Here is a 12,316-nt window from a genome sequence, read left to right on the forward strand (position 1 = left end):
ACCTTAGTCACTCAGAGACCCAGGAGCTCTGAGGCTGCATCACACATATGTTTCTACATCACCCTGCAGTTGGAGAGGAAGATGGTGATTCCCAAAACTGCTCTTCAAATTTCTCCTTGGAAGGGACACACACCACTTATGCTCCAGATTCAGTGGAGACACCAAGTCACGTGACCATGTCTGATTTCAAGAAGGAAGGAAAGTGCAGTCCTATCATTGCCTAGAAAGGGGGAAAGCCAGGAAAGTTGGGGAGCAATCCCACCAACTATGCCACCGACCAGACACAGAAAAAAGATTAGAACCCCTCTGGGATGGATTTGCTACATTAAACTCTAGGCAGGCCAGGATTGGTGACTCAGACATGGAGTTGAGCAGATGAGGAAGAACTTGACTTTCCCAAAGCATTGTAAAGTTCAGAACTATTTTCATGCTCCTCAATTTCTGTCTTTACAAAGCCAAGCATGAATTATTATCCTTATCTTAAAAGAGAGGCCTAGAGAAATGACATATTTTTCCAAATTCCACACAGCTTCAAGTGACAAAGGCAGAACAACCACCAGAGCTCTGATTCAGAATCATCTCCCCTCTCTCTGTGCCAGCCAGCGGTGACAGTGACTCCTGAGCCTTCATCTGTGTGCTAAAGGAAGGAGTGATGTGGGAGATTGGAGGGAGTGTCTAAGCAATAAGACTGGCCATTAGTTTGATGCTTTAAGTAAAAAGATGCCTAGTTCATCAAAAACCAAATTAGAATTCAATATTTAATATAGATTTTTAGACTAGCTAGGCATGGTCATTATAAACATTTGGAAAATATAAAAAATATTCAGAAGGAAAAAAAATTACCCACCCAGATATAAATACGTTTTTCAAAACCTTCTAGTTCAAACAAGAAGTTCCCACTGTGGCACGATGGGATTGGCGGTGTCTCCACAGCACCAGGACACAGGTTTGATCCCTGGCCAGGCACAGTGGGTTAAAGGATCTGGTGTCGCTGCAGCGGCAGTGTTGATCTGATCCCTGGCGCAGAGCTTCACATGGCACAGGGCAGCCCAAAAAAGAAATAAAACAAAATGACTTTCTTGTTCAAATAAAAATTTTAGGCTTGTGAAAATATGAAAGAAACCCAGGGGTACTGCCATGCAGCTTAAGAACAAGTCATCTTGGAGTTCCCGTCATGGCTAAGCAGTTAATGAACCTGACTAGTATTAATGAGGATGTGGGCTCAATCTCTCTTGCTCAGTAGGTTAAGGATCTGGCGTTGCTGTGGCTGTGGTATAGGTTGGCGGCTGTAGCTCCTATTGGACCCCTAGCCTGGGAACCTCCATATGCGCGGGTGTGGTCCTAGAAAGACAAAAAAAAAAAAAAAAAAAGAACAAGTTATCAATTGGTGATGCAAACCAACTATACTTTAATAAAAGATAAAAAGAACAAGTCATCATTGTAACTGCAGTTGAAGCCCCCCCCCACGCACCTTCCTCTCCCTTTTCCTCCAGAGGTAAGTAGCAGCCAGAATTTGGTGTTTATAAAATTCTCTGCACATCCAAATGTCTACTACATATAAATATACTCATAAAAATATATAGCACGATTGTTCATGTTTCCAACTTTTATTTAAATGGCATATGATACTAATTTCTGGCTACTTATATTTTTTTCTCCAAAGATTATGTTTTTAAGAGTTATCCAAGTTGACACAAATAGCCCTAGTTCATTCGTTTAAATAGAACAGCACTTCTCAAACTTTAAGGGGTGTGAAAATTATCAGGGGATCTTTTTAAAATACAGATTCTGGGTGTTCCCACTGTGGCTCAGGGGGTTAAGCGCCCAACATAGTGTTGGTGAGGATATGGTCTGATCTCAGGCCTCACTCAGTGGGTTAAGGATCCAGCATTGCTGTGGCTCTGGTGTAGGGCAGCAGCAGCAGCTCCGATTCTACCCATAGCCTGGGAACCTCCATATGTCCCAGGTGGGGCTGTAAAAAGACCAAATAAATAAATTAAAAAAAAATAGATCCTGTTTGGGTGGGTCCGGAGTTCTCAGGTAGAGCAAATGAGACTGGTGAGGAATCACATTTTGGGGTACAAGGCTATATAGCAGTCCTCTGAATGCGTGTGGCGCAGTGAATTCATCTTTTCCCCTGTGGATGGACTTTCAGCTTGTTTATATATATATATATATATTTTTTTTTTGCCACTAAAATGTTCAAGTGAGCATTTTTTTGGGCACAGCCCTTGGTACACCTGTGCAAAAGTTCTCCAGGCTCTATACGGAGGAAAACCATCACTGGGTCCCAGGGTCTGCAGCTGTTCAGTTTTATTAAGTACTGCTGAGCTGCTCTCCAAAGTGGTAGTTCCCATTGATCACGACCCGCAGCTCAGAAGAATTCCTTTGCTTCCACATCCTTGCTGCACATGATATTGTCAGCCGTGAGTTGTCTTTTCATATATTTTTTTTGGCCGTTTGACATCTTTTTGTCTTTTGTCTTTTTCCCAATCATGTGGTGGGTACTAGTCTTGTAACTCAAAAATACAATTTTCTTCACACAACTGAATTTTAATTTTGAACTTGTATTTTGGAAGACCGGTCGAACATGGATCGTGATCAGTTTGGGGCTCTCTCATCACTTCTTCCCCTTGAGTTTAAATCTAAATTCCAGGAGGTTGATGTAGTTCCAGGGGGCTGGGGGTGGACTCCGGTTCCTATCTCTGTGTTGACACTGAGAGGTTCCTCGTTCCTGCAACCTGGTCCTTCTGCATCAACTTTGAGTGCAGCTGAACTGTGGGCTCTTCTAGCCGTACTGGGTGAGGAAATGTACTGGGTGAGGAAATCCAGGGCCCTAGATTCTCCACGTAGCAGTTTTCTTTTCCCCGGAGGCTTTTGGCATCTTCTTACTAAGGAAAACATGCTGCCTATCCAACAGCCCCCTTGGATTGTAACTCCCAGTAACTCCCAGTAGCCGTCTTCTTAGCTCTTCTCTCCGGTCTCTGGCTTTCTCACCCACCCTGGAGGAAACTTCTCTTTGTGTCGAGGATGGGGTGGAGTTGAGTGAAGCGAGTCCTCTTTCTCTTCTCTTTTGTTGGTCCTGCCAGTCTTGACTGGTCCCCCAAGGGTGTATGCTTTTGGAGACGAAAGTCAGGAACACTCTTTTGGTTTTTCTTTCAGCCCTCACATCCTTCCCCTGAAGCGATGGGAAAGGAAAGGCTTGAATGGAGGGGAGGAGGAGGGGAGGTGGTGGCCCTGTGGAATGGTGCAGCCAATTTGGAGCACAATTTGGCAGTTTCTCAAGAGGGTAAACTTAAGTAGGGTGACCATGTGACCCAGCAATTTTTCTCCGGTGCATACACCCAAGAGGAATAAAAATTTATGTCCATACAAAACCAAATATTCACAGCAGCATTATTTATAATAGCCCAAAGTGAAAATAACCCAAATGTCCATCAGCTGAAGAATGGGTAAATAAAATAGTTTCTGTCTGTACAATGGGATATTATTTGGCAATGCAAATGAATGGTGAGATGCTACATGCTGCAATGTGAATGAACCTTGGAAGCATTATCCGAAGCGAAAAAAGCTCGACCCATAAAACCATGTTTATATGATTCTATTTATATGAATGTCCAGAATAGGCAATTCTATAAAGTATGTTAGTGGTTGCCTAGGTCTGAGGGCCAAGAGACCGGTGAGGAATGAGGAGTGACTGCTAATGGGCATGGGTTTCCCTTTTAAGGTGATGAATGTTCTAAAATTGATTGGGGTGTTGGTTACATAACCCTCTGAATATACTAAAAATCATTGAACTGTATGCTTTAAAAGGGTGGATTGTGCAGTGTGTGATTTATATCCCAATAGAGCTGCTAAAAAAAGTGAGCTGATTGAAAAAATACTGGTTACTCCCCACCAAATGATGTATTTTCCAACTATACGCACATCATATATATTACAGATATTTTAAAAATTGGAAGCAGATCCTATATACAGGTTATTCTACTTTCCCTCCTAAATATATATTCGGCGCCTACTTTGATCAAAGTACCATGGTGGATGCTGTGGAAATACAAAGATGGATAAGGCATGTCCCTTCCTTTGAGAAGCTTACAGTATGATTGTTTCCATCCGCCTCACTTCTAGCTGCTGCCGTCTACAGGTGGTGTCACTTATTCTTTTCACCTGTCCAAATTAACATCACAAACTTGAGTGAGTTCAGAGCAGCAGTTAAAATAATCAAGAGGATAGAAGGATTCTGTAAGAAGTCACAGTAAAAAGATTTAAATTTTTTCAGTCCATAAAAACAGATGTGGTGAAGGCTAAGCTGACTTGAGCTGCAGTGTATGCTCCCCGTCTAAGAATTCTCCACTTTGGAACTGTTGAAGAATCCCTGTTGCAACCTATATTCATTAAGCCGGACTCTGGGTGTGAGACACAGGCAGAGGTGGGTCTTTAAAATGTCTAAGCTGATTCTAACATGCATGTTGGAAACCACGGGCTTAGATGCTTGAACCGAGTGGTTTGTTGTGAATAAAGAAAAGTGCTGCATTATGAAGGGGAGGAGCAGGTAACATGGGGAATGCATTACCCACCAAAGAGTGTGTCTGAGGGTTAGGCTGTACTCGGTTGGACTTGCCTGGGTGAAGTGGTGATGTAAATATAGAAGATAGCTGCCAACATCCTCTTTGTGATAAAGAACTCTAAGAGGGACATGGGTGTTTACAAAGCAAGAAATGGAACCTTGGGTTGCAGTCCAGAAGAGACGATCATCCGACCATTAAACTGGAAAGGCTAAGGCAAAAACATACATCGAAGGATGTTCAAGAGGAATTGAAGAGGAGGAAGTAAGAGTAGCAGGATTTTCAGGAGTTAACTCCTTGAATGTTCTGTGATGACTCTATGTGTAACCCCTTGTAATCTGGCTGGGTCAAAGGTAGAAGTGCTATGTGACTGAGTTAGGTACGTGAGCACTTGTAGGCTATAATTAAAGGCAATTAGATGTATTTGGGATCTAGCAATACCTTTTGGGCTTAGATGTGAAAGACAACTACACTGTTCCTTAAAACACTCATTAATGTCCACTCTTAAAATATTGGGCTGATTGGATCTCCTTCTGGTCTGGCTCAGTGGTTCTAATATTCTAATGTCTTTTAATTTTCTATGTTTTCAAAAAAGGATCTATTTGTCCAACATGAGAAGAGAATTATAACTGGAAGTCTTTGTCCGCCATACAATAAAGCAAGCACAAAGGTTTCTGTGTTTGCTCAAGGCTCTATGCCGAACAGGATGCACTTTAGACATCATGGCTTTTTGTAAAGCATTATTCCTTTAGTAGCAGTGGAATTAAACACAGAATGTCAAACTCCATATGATTGTGGTCTTGGCATTGGAGTTATGTAGTCTTGGCACTAGGAGCCATTTCCTGGTACAGGAACCTAGAGGAGCTGCTTTCCTGTTATGTTTCAACTGTCCAATTTGTCTATCTTCTCTTCCAAAGGATCCATAGAGGCAGCCTAACTCAGCTATAGGAAAACCCCACCCAGGTTTTTGCACTGATAGGCAGAATTTCCATGGTAGATAGGGCATCTGCAAAGCCGGAAGAGTCCAAGAGAGGGTCTAATTGGAGAGCTATGGGGGACTCTGGCATTTACCTGGGAAGCCCCAAGGGCATTTGGATTAAGATCAAGTTAGCATTTATTCAGCGTCTCTGAAGTTAACCCTACATTGAATACCCGAAGCTGTCTTACAGGGGAGCCATTTGATAGTTCATTTCTTTCTTGACTGCATTTTGTTTTCTTTTTAGGGCTGTACCTGCAGCATATGGAAGTTCCCAGGCTAGGGGTCAAATCAGAGCTGCAGCTGCTGGCCTACACCACAGCCACAGCAACGCTAGATCTGAGCTGCGTGTGTGACCTACATTGAAGGTCATGGCAATGCTGGATCCTTAACCCACTGAGCAAGGCCAGGATTGAACCTGAATCTTCACATGGATATTAGTCAGGTTCATTACCACTGGGCCACGACGGGAACTCCCATCTTTGATTGCATTTTAAAGTATATTTTTTACCCGCGTTCCAATTCCTTATAGGATTTAGCTCTGGTACTTTGAAAAAGTCAGAGTATTTGAAATTTTATTTTTATTTTTATTTATTTATTTTGTCTTTTCTAGGGCTGCATCCATGGCATATGGAGGTTCCCAGGCTAGGGGTCTAATCCGAACTGTAGCTGCTGGCCTACACCACAGCCAGCCACAGCAACGTGGGATCTGAGCCATGTCTGCGACCTGCACCACAGCTCATGGCAATGCCTGATCCTTAACCCACTGAGCAAGGCCAAGGATTGAACCCACAGCCTCATGCTTCCTAGTCGGATTCATTAACCACTGAGCCACGACAGGAACTCTCATCTTTGACTGCATTTTAAAGTGTATTTTTTAACCCATGTTCCAATTCCTCATAGGATTTAGCTCTGGTACTTTGAAAAAGTCAGGGTATTTGAACTTTTAAAACCCACGTGCTGGGAAAGATAAGGAGTCCTAGATTTTTAGTTCTGCTAACACTGTCATAAGAGAAGATTGTACTTATCGCAAAAGGAAATGAAGTTTTGATTGGCTTGATTTTTGATATTAAAGTTGGAGAAATGGGTGAGATTTTGATATAAGAGACACTGGACTTGTGTTATTTGTTCTAATATTTTTGTTTGGCTACTGGTCAAATCTTTGAGCTGGAAAAATAGTCGTTAAGAGTTGGTATTGTCTCAGTTTTGTTCTTACTTTTATATGTTGACACTATTTGATTAAAGCAGTTGCACATTCAGTTTATTTTCTTAATTGTCTTGTTATATAAGAAACCAAAGTTCTGCAGATTTGTAAATAAATTATATCTAACTGTACATAACCTGGGTTACATTCTTGGGTGAATCATGTCAACACTGGCAGAATGTTTAAATAAACATTCTCGAGAAGGTTAAACAGAGGTTAAACAGTTTATTCTCCCCTTCATACCAAATTCCTTAGACATTTGAATTCACCCTTAAAGTTTTTATTTTACTAAACGAAAATTTCAAGATCAAAAATTTCAAGGTCAATTTTAGTAAAGAACACTTTGATATGAAAACATGTTAATCTTTCACTAATAACTCAATTGAAACAGATCCTTAAAAAAACCCACAGTGCCCCCCCCACCACAATGTCATAAAAAATATTTGCCATAGAGATATTCTCACTATAACATCAACAGGAGTTTCAATTTGTAATAAAGTGTATATGGGTGGAGTGGGCATTAGGGTAAAAGGGCTTAAATAAATGTTAGAACATTGGAATTTCTTTGTGTTTCTAGTGAAGTCCAGGATCCCTAACTTCTTTCTATAGTAGACTTTATCCCTTTGAACACGGGTGTTGACACAAGACATTTTGGTCCCAGCGTTCAGTCCAATGTAGACATGTGATCCAATCTGGACCTTCTTTGAAATTTTCTAGCCTAGCATTGGAAATAATCCTTTTCCCTCTTGGATCAGGGAACTTTGGGGATGTAAGTCCATCACCATGGGCCTCCATATTCCTCTTTGCATGGAGAATGAGATTTTAGAGTGGGGGAGAATGAGAGCAACCGGCACATAAAAGCAGAGAGAAATAGAGATGGATGTGGTCATAGGAGAACTGTAAAAAATGGGAGACGCCAAAGTTACTGAGGTCCAAATGGCTGCCCGCTAGGAGTGTTGGGAATGCCAGGAAACTGTTGTGTGTATTATTTGGAGGCCACTGAAGATACTTAAATCCCTCACTGTACTCTTTGTAAAGGAATATACTTCCTACTCCTCCTGTTTCCTTGTGGAGAGAGATCCCTACTCTCACACTCCTGGCCTCTCTCGGCACATTGGACTCTTGACCTTGACAAGAGAAGTGCCTGGTTTAACTGTGGAAGGAGAAGCTGGGTAGAGTCAGCCAATCTCGTCCCCCTTCTCTTTAGGGATCAGTGTGCTTTGAAGAGCCTGTGTTCTGGTTTGGTTTGATGCTATGCATCGATCAATGATGCTGCTATGGGAGGGTGGCGGAGAAAAAATAAGATGGATAGATAGGATAGACGGATGCTTCATTATAGAACAAAGCAAGAATGGTGAAGTGTTCATACAGTATTTAGGTAGTGAATATATGGGTGTTGAATGTAAAATGCTTTGAATTCTGCTGTTTAAAATTTTTTCAAAATGAAATTTTGGGAAAAAACCAACAGGCACTATGATATTGTAGCTGGATACAAGCATTGAAAAACCTTGAGAAGCCGGCAGCGATGATATTCCTTAAAAAGAGCCTGGCACCAGATACTAAGTTTTGCAGATCACATTGGTCTTACAACCAAGTGCGTCTAGTTGTACAGCTTCAAAAAGTGGCCAAACAGGTCATACTAGTGATTTTCCAGGGGCAGCAATTCTTCCTCACTTGGGAAAGCTGTTGCTTTATTCACTGGCAGCAATTTTGAAATGCTACTCTCCTTACCAGAGGCAAAGTAATCGAAACTGGATATTTGGGTACTGGATGGGAGGTGGGGGGTGGGGTGGGGGAAAGACATTTTGTAACATGATTAAGACAATGCTCATAAAGTGCTTAACCTAAGGCCCGAATAAGTTCTCAGTCAATGTTAGCTATAATTATATTAGCTCCTTATCTACAAAGAAAACCATACCTAGCTGTAATCATATGTAGGTTGAATTATGCCTGTCCCCCAAAAGATGTGTCCAAATCCTAATATACAAAGTACCCCTGGTACCTATGAATGGAACCTCATTTGGAAACAGGTTCTTTGCAGATACAGTTAAGTCTTGGATAAGGCATGCTGGATTTCTGGGGCATCTTAAATCCACCTTAGTGACAGGTGTTCATCTAAGAGACAGGAGAGAGAGACACACAGGGAAGGGTGTGTGAGGATGGAGGCAGAGACTGGAGTTACGCTGCCGCAAGTGGAGGGAGGGCAGAACCCCTAAAAAGGAAGAGGCGAGGAAGGATTCCACCCTAGACCCTCAGAGGAAGAATGGCCCTCCTGATATCTTGAGTTTGAACGTCTCACCTCCAGAATGATGAAAGAATACATTTCTGTTTTTTTAAGACCCTATATGTGTGGTGACTTGTTAGAGCAGCCCTCGGAAACCAATGCAAATGTTAAACCAAGAAAAAGGATGTGATAAGTCACTGTATGGTTTGGTACACCGGAGCAGTACAGAGGGGACAGTGTCTGGGGAGACATACTAGAATCCCCTGGAGGAGGTGTCAAGTGCCACCTTTCCAGGGAGGGCAGTTCCAGGAGGGGAGCAGGTTCTGCTTGAAAAACCACTGCCTTGTTTTGGGGAGTCCACGGGGCCCTCTCGACTGGCTCTGAATAAAAGCAGGAGAACCAGCAGCATAAATGAGAAGTGTGGTATATCAGATGGAGAGCAGATAACTATCACCTAAAAGACATGCCACTCCATATTCTGTTGCCTGGGCAACGGAGGCAAAGGAAAATAAATTATCTGTCTTTTTAACTATGTACATGAGAATAAAAATGTTTAGATAGCGACGACTCTGGTATTAATTCTCAAGTTCTCTGGGTGCCTGCTGAATGAACTGGTTCAGTCATTTTTCCAGTTATGTTGTTTCCTGGGATGTTGAGAAAAAAATAAAAATAAAAAAAAGCCTATGTGGTGGATATGGCAGAACAAACGCCAGTCTTTGAGCTCTTGATCTGATCCCTAAGTTCTTCTTCATTTCCCACCCTTGTCGCATATCCATGGTCATCGCAGGTTTTGGCCTTCCTCAACTACTTTCTTTTTTTTAAAAATAACATAAATAGTAACACAAGTACTCCATATCCACTGCAAAATAATTAGAAGATATAGAGAAATCAAATGGAAACAAAACTTAAATGATTCATAATCATGTCAAAGATTATCACTGCTAATACATTGGTGCGTGTCCTCACAGATTTTTTTCTTTTTTAAAACATTGTAATATATACCTTTTTTAGTTTAATGATTTTTTCCCATTATAGCTGGTTTACAGTGTTCTGTCAATTTTCTACTGTACAGCAAGGTGACCCAGTCACACATATATACATACATTCTCTTTCCCATATTATCCATCATGCTCCATCATAAGTGACTAGACATAGTTCCCAGTGCTATACAGCAGGATCTCATTGCTTCAGATTTTTTTTTCTATGCAAGTGTAAGTCTGTAGTTCTGAGAATAGGATCATAATAGACACATCTTTGGAAACTTGCTTTTCTCCCCTTTAACTGTATTTACAAGCACTGGATATGTTAGCAGAGAACTACTTAAATTATTTTTACTGGCTATGTATTGTTCCATTTTAATAATTTATTATATTTTACTGAGTAACCCCCTTATTGTTGGATAGGTTTCTGTAGTTGTTCACTGTTATAAGGGACATTGAAATGAACATTTTTTGTATATTGAATGCACATCCAATGATTTCCTTAGAATTGATACATGGTGCCAAATGCCCTCAAAACTCCACTGAGCCACGATGGAGTTCGTGGCTCATTGGAAACGAATCCGACTAGTATGCATGAGGATGCAGGTTCGATCCTTGGCATCACTCAGTGGGTAAGGGATTCAGCGTTGCTGTGAGCTGTAGTGTAGGTCCAGACAAGGCTTGGATCCCACCTTACTGTGACTGTGGTGTAGGCCAGCGGCTACAGCTCCAGTTCGACCCCTAGCCTGGGAACCTCCATATGCCACAGGTGCGGCCCTAAAAAAGCACCCCAAATTTGTTTATATTGGTTTACTCTTCCCTCAACAGTATTTATGAATGCCTGTTCCCCTACAATTTTATAAATTATCAACCTATTTAATGTTTGTCAGTTTTCAGGCAAAACAAATGGAATTTTGTTATAATTTGTATTTCCACAGTTATTAGTGATTTTAAAAGATGCTGTGACACTTGTTCCTCAGTTCAGGTATGCACTGGTTCCTTATTTTTCTTCACGCAGACTATTTCCTTAGCCTTTGAGTCCTCAGTCCACTGGGGAGATGGGAGCTTAATCTCAGTCCCACACAATTTTCCCTGGGATCTTAGCCAATTCCAGGGGACTAAGTGCGAAGGCGTCGGGTATGAGTATTGGCTCGTGTTTGCAGGACCCGACTGACTGGTGATGCCACCGCCCCACTCTAGGACCTACTGGATGAGATGGCCATCTATCCACTTGGTCATCGGTTCCTGCAGGACAGGGGACAAAATGATGTCAAGATGTCCTTGATTCCTGTCCAGGAGGAGCTTTTAGTTCTGACAGCCCACTTGGCCTGCTTGAGGCCCCCTATGGGACACAGCCATCACTGTGTTGCCCTTGGACAGGCTGGCACTTGAGAGGGATTGTGAGGCTGTCAGAGGCTCCACCTGCCTGGTCCCACCACCACCAGCTCCCGAGGCTGTTAGCATGAAATACTGAGCTGTTGAGATGCGGAGAAGGCAAGCCAAAGGGAGAAAGTCAATCCCATTTAAAAACATCTGCTAATATTTCAGAGAATTATCCAACCATGTTATTGGCCAATTGTACTCATCGTTTTGTGAAATGTCTCTTCTTGTTCTTTGTTCACACCAACTATTTGCAGTTTTCCCTAAGCACCATACTCTCTTGAACTTCCAAATGTCTTTGTGCATATTTTTTCTTCTGGTTAATCCCTGCCTCAGGTCTAGTTATTATCGTAGACTTTCTATTTCTCTCTCAAATAACATGTATTACTCTATCTGTAATTGCATATTTATTTGTTTGTGGGCAGTGGAGGCAATAAAACCTGCTAAAACAATTATACTTCTCTTCGAAATTCTGCCTTCCTTGAAAGAATGGACTGTGCCACAGACTTTTTTTTTTTGAACATATTCAAAACAGACATAAAGATACAGAAATAGTTTAATACACTATTAAGTATTAGGTGGTGAATACACTTACCTAAAACGAGATAAATAAGCTGTAGTGGTTTAATGTGCAGGCTCTAGAATCAGAAAGAATTGAGTGAAGCTGGAATTTGTTATTTCCTAGCTGTATGACTTCGGGCAAGATATTGATCCTCCTAAACCTCACTTCTTTCAGCTATAAAATGAGGTGCTTTTTAGTGGCTTGATGTGGAACTGATATAAACACAGTAATGCCACACGATAAGCAAACCACAGACACAGCTGATTATTGCTAATAACCGTTCTCAGGTGGAGAAGAGAAAGGCTTACAGTTTCCTACGTGGCCGACACCTGATGGACAGCATTGCAAATTATTTAAATCAAGTAACATGCTAGAAAATTAATACGAGATGAGCAAACAAAAGGGATTAATATCATTGATTGATT

Source organism: Phacochoerus africanus, chromosome 10 (genome assembly GCF_016906955.1).
Source record: "Phacochoerus africanus isolate WHEZ1 chromosome 10, ROS_Pafr_v1, whole genome shotgun sequence".
In the NCBI taxonomy this organism is placed as follows: domain Eukaryota; kingdom Metazoa; phylum Chordata; class Mammalia; order Artiodactyla; family Suidae; genus Phacochoerus; species Phacochoerus africanus.